At 39.6% G+C, this 5,541-nt stretch overlaps 1 pseudogene; it reads right to left on the bottom strand.

The window, feature by feature from the left end:
• Positions 1-1,831: 1,831 nt before the first annotated feature.
• On the bottom strand, positions 1,832-3,507 carry LOC114039645 (annotated as a pseudogene).
• Between the last annotated feature and the right edge of the window lie 2,034 nt (positions 3,508-5,541).

The following is a 5,541-nucleotide window of genomic DNA, read 5'->3' as shown; positions in this document are numbered from 1 at the left end:
ACCTTATGGACTGTTAACTGACTTATTCTGAGTCTGACTCCAGGTATGGTTATCAAGGAATGTTATTGAGTCACTGATCCATGATGCCAACAACCCTGTGGGGTCTATGAACTGCATCTATGAACTGCATCTATATCTATATCTATATATTCCACATGAGCTGAGGTAGGATTCTCCTGACTTAATTTCCCCACTATGAACATCCCACCTGGCAAACTTTAAGCCTGGCTCAATGCAATTAGCCATCTTACATAACTTCTGCCTAGAATTGACATGAAGTTATGGAACATTGTTCCCTTACTATAGTTATGTCCCTATTCTTTTATGGTAGATTTCTATAATCAAAAAGTTTTGTAAATGATATTAAATCTATTAAATAATAGATGGATACTGGAACATCTGAGGTTATTATAGTAAGATACAACTATAAGATTAAGCTATTTGGCCTGGAATTTTAGCCCAAACAACTAATTATTTAGTCCTGACATCTGTTTCTACTATATATTCCTATATGTTAGGATCTTTTAATTCTTCATAATGGTATGGGGGTAATTAGGTCAAGGGTTTGTGAAATCAGGATATTATTCTGTTATTTAGTTAATATCATACCTGTCTCAGTTTTGTTACAATTAATTAATTTTAAAAGAAGAATGGTATGTGCTCTATCCTGTAAATGCCTTAAAAGAAGCATCCACTTTAATTAGGGGTTATTTGAACATGACCAGAAGTTGGAATTGTTTTATTACTTGAGATGTACTGTTTTAAAATAGATCACTCAATGTAATGTATTATGTATATATTGGAGTGTGTTATTAATTCCTTAGTGGAATCTCATCTTCCTGATGGGGGAATGAATAATGAATTAAAGCAAAGTATAAAAACTGGGTTCTAAGTTTTGTTTCTTTTTTTTTTATTTGAGTTTCTTAAAGATGATAATTGGCCAAGGTTCCAATTTTGATTTTATAATAAAAGACATAAGTATTGAGTTAACTTTCATTATTTGACCTGGTTATTGGTAAAGTAATTTAAAATTGTATTAAGATCAATTTTGTAGGAGATTTTAACAAAAAAAGAGGATCTTTCTCTAAGGAGCCTTGAGGGGACAGTCTACTGGGAACTGCTTGAACCACATTCCAACCAGAGGACTTCATGGGATGGTGTCCCTAGTACCAGATGGCTATGTGGGATGGGACTCCTAAGCCTTAAATAGACAATTTACTTATTGTTTACTCACTTATTAAGGGGACTGCCTCCTTCGATTTGTCAATGCATCAATCAATTTCCCCCTCTCCTCTCCCATATTGTTACCCATTATAGGTCCCCAAAATCCTTGATGAAGTGTTGACCATATCAGTTAATGATTCATTGTGATGGCTTTGCCTCTCATTAGAATCAGATGGGGGAATGTGAAAAATGATTATTTTCTTAGTAACCATTATCTTGGAGACTCGGAGCTTCCCTCTCCCCCTTTCTTTCAAAGTTCATTTCTTTTTCAGAAGATCTAATCTAAATGGCTCTATTCCTACTCATTGTGTTGCCCTGACAGGTTTGGGGAAATGTTAATTCCTCCCTATTGTCAAGACAGGTGATATGGAAATTGATGTCTCTTTGACCAGGATTAAGTGACCTAAGTCACATACTCAAAGACACTCACTTTAATATAGCCCACCTCCCAGTGTGTTGACCAATCAGAGTTGATTGGCACCCCTTGAAAACACCTGCTCTTCAAAAGGTATATAACTGTACACCCCAAAATCCCAAATTGAGCCAGTTCTAGACTGGACCCCTTAAGGGGGTTCAATTCTGGACTGTAACTCCCATGCAATGCATGTCACCAGCTTGTGAGAGAAATAAAAATGTGGACACACATTTTCCACTTCTTCCCATAGCCTGACTTGGCTGCTGCCTCTTCCTCTTCCTTGGGTGCACAAGTTCTAGAGTGCTGGAGGGCAAGACCCATTGGCCACCAAGCCAGGACTCTTTTAAGTTTTGGTTTTTCCTACTCTTCACTGGAGTCGTCAGATGAACTACTCTCGGCCCTAGATTTTTTTGCGAAGGCAGGCTTAGGAACAGCTGCAGTCCCCAGCTTGGACTTATTCACTTTGATTGCTGGTTCCTCCTCTTCACTGTTAGAGCTAACTGAGCCTGAACTGCTGTCCTGGGTGGCAGCTTTGGGCCCTGGAGATGGAGTTCTCTTGGCCCCCACCTTGGGTTTGGGGACAGCTGCTGCAGCCTTTGTCCCTGGCTTCTTCTCTTCCTCAATAGAACTGCTTTCCTCTTCACTAGAGCTGCTATCCACTTTGCTGGGCAGAGGCTATTGATTGGTGGCCAGCTTGGTGCCAGGGGCTGGCTTGGCTGGTGTTTCATCCTCAGAGCTGTCTGAGTCTGAGTTGCCTGAAGAGTTCTCAGCAGCCTTTGCAGTCACAGCTGGCTTAGGAGTCGCTTTAACAGCAACAGATTTGGGGGCTGCCTTTTGAGAAGTCTTCTTCTCATCCTCCTCTGAGTTGGAATCTGAGTCACTGTCTGAACTGGACTCCTCTCCCGTGGCTTTGTTTGTCATAGTCTTGCCTGTCGTGGCCGTGGTTGATGCAGGCTAAGGTGTGGCAGCTTTGGCCCCTCCTGCTTTAGCTGTGGCTGCCTTCTCATCACTGCTGTCCTCACTGCCTTCTCATCACTACTTTCCTCCTTCTTCTCAGAGGGCTGTTTCCCTCCCACCTTCTTCTTGGGAGGCTGATCCCCTCCCACCTTCTTTGGCTGGCTGCAAGGGGTGGGTAAGAGGGTGGAACTGTATGGACCCTGCTTGGCCTTAACCAGTTTTTTCTTCTGTTTCTCTTCCTCTTCATCCTCACTGGAGGAATCTTCACTGCTGGAACTCTTCTGGGCAGCTTTCATAGGCGTCTTGGATGGAGTTGGCTTCTTCAGTACAGTCTTTTTGGGTGGAGCTGCTGCTGCCTCCCCCTCTGAGTCACTGCTGCGGCTGCTGTCACCAGCTTTGCCACTGGCCAATTCAGAGGTGACCTGGCCAGTTGTGCCTGGCTTAGCTGGGGTCTTCACTAGAGTCTTTGGTTTCTGTTTCTTGGTAGCTTCGTCCTCTGAGCTGGAATCAGAGTCAGACCTGGAGCTTTCAACTTTCTTAGGCTGAGCTGCCTTGGGGAAAGGTTTGGCTGCCTTGGCTGGGGGCTTGGCTCCCTTTTGGGCAGACTTCTTCTGGCTTTTCTTTTTCTTCTGGCTGTTTGGTCTCTCCTTTATGATAGCTGTCACTAGAAGCAGTGGATTTCTTAGCTTTCTTTGCCACTGGTCCATGAGCCTGCAACTTCTGCTGTTGAGTTTTGGAAGACCTATTGAGCCAGAAACTATAAATGTCCAAAATGGTGTTGGGGTCTTGTCGGGAAGTTCAAATAGCCTTAGCAAACTTGCTTGCCGCCTCTGGAAACTGTTGTGCAGGAAACAGAGCACAAGAGGGAACAAGTCACTGGGCACCACATATAACAGCTCTTGCTCCGCCATCTGCTAGGTCCAAATGTGTCACTAATAAATGTATTGTTAAATCTTACATTGTACACTCTATTTTCTACCAGAAAAGAGGAAACAAAACAAAACAGAGGAAAAAATTAGCAAATAGTATGCTTCAATCTGCATTCAAACTCCATAGTTCTTTCTTTGGATGTGGATGGCATTTTCCATCACGAGACTTGGAGATGTCTTAGATCCTTGCATTGCTGAGAAGGGCTAAGTCTATCAAAGTTAATCATCACACAATGTGGCTGTTACTGTGTACATTGTTCTCCTGGTTCTGCTCACTTCACTCAGCATCAGTCCATACTAGTCTTTCCAGGTTTTTCTGAGGTCTGCCTGCTCATCATTTCTTATGGCACAATAGTATTCCATTACATTCATATACCACAACTTATTCAGCCATTCCCTAATTGATAAATATCCCCTCAATTTCTAATTCTTGGCCACCACAGAAGGAGCTGCTATAAATATTTTTGTACATGTGGGTATTTTTCCATTTTTATGATCTCTAGAAGTGCTATTACTGGATCAAAGGCTATGCACATTTGTATAGCCTTTTGGACATAGTTCCAGAATGGTTGGATCACTTCACAACTCCACCAACAATGCATTAGTGTTCCAATTTTCCCACATCTTCTACAACATTTATCATTTTCCTGTTTTGTCATGTTGGCCAATCTGATAGGTGTAATGTGGTACCTCAGAGTTGTTTTGATTTGCATTTCTCTAATCAATAGTGATTTAGAGCATTTTTTCATATGGCTATAGATGGCTTTAATTTCTTCATCTGAGAAGTGTCTGTTTATATCCTATGACCATTTATCAATAGGGGAATGACTTGTATTCTTGTAAATTTGACTTACTTCTTTACATATTTTAGAAATGAGGCCCTTATCAGAGACACTGGTTGTAAAAATTCTTTCCCAGTTTTCTGCTTCCCTCCTAATCTTGGTTGCATTGGCTATGTTTGTGCAAAAACTTTTCAATTTAATGTAATCAAAATTATCCATTTTGCATTTCATAATGTTCTCTATCTCCTGTTTTGTCATAAATTCTTCTGTTCTCCATAAATCTGACAGGTAAACTATTCCTTGCTCTCCCAGTTTGCTTATAGTATCAGTCTGAATCATGAACCCATTTTGACTTTATTTTGGTATATGGTGTTAGATTTTGGTCTATGCCTAGTTTCTGCCATACTCTTTTCCAGTTTTCCCAGCAGTTTTTGTCAAAGTGAATTCTTATCCCAGAAGCTGGGGTCTTTGGGTTTATCAAATAGTAGATTAGTATAGTCATTGACTACTCTGTCTTGCATACCTAACCTATTCCACTGATCCACTTTTCTATTTCTTAGCCCATACCAAATAGTTTTGATGATTACTGCTTTATAATACAACTTAAGATCTGGAACAACTAGGCCATCTTTTCCTGCATTTCTTTTCATTAGTTCCCTTGATATTCTGTACCTTTTGTTATTCTAAATGAATCTTATTATTATTTTTTCTAACTCTATAAAACAATTTTGGTAGTTTGATTGGAATGGTACTGAATAAGTAAATTAGGTTAGGTAGAATTGTCATTTTTATTATATTAGCTCAGCCTACCCATGAGCAACTGATGTTTTTACAATTATTTAGATCTAACTTTATTTGTGTGAAAAGTGTTTTGTAATTGTGTTCATATGGTTCCTGGGTTTGTTTCGGCAGGTAGACTCCCAAATATTTTATAATGTCTACAGTAACTTTAAATGGAATTTCTCTTTCTATCTCTTGCTCTTGGGCTTTGTTGGTAATATATAGAAATGCCAATAATTTACTTGGGTTTGTTTTATACCCTGCAACTTTGCTAAAATTGTTTATTACTAAATTCATTCTTAATTTCTTCCTTTATGAGTTTATTTTCTCTTTTGAGTAATTTTGAGGTTTCTTATTACTGTTCCATAATCTTTTAGAGGTCCACAACATTCTACATTTTATCAAAAACTATTAATTCACTGTCCTTATTATAATATTTGCCATTCATACTTTC

This window comes from Vombatus ursinus, unplaced genomic scaffold, assembly GCF_900497805.2.
Source record: "Vombatus ursinus unplaced genomic scaffold, bare-nosed wombat genome assembly UNPS02012156.1, whole genome shotgun sequence".
NCBI classification, from domain to species: Eukaryota; Metazoa; Chordata; class Mammalia; order Diprotodontia; family Vombatidae; genus Vombatus; species Vombatus ursinus.
The sequence above is the reverse complement of the archived record's forward strand: the minus strand, read 5'-3'. Positions and strand labels throughout refer to the sequence as shown.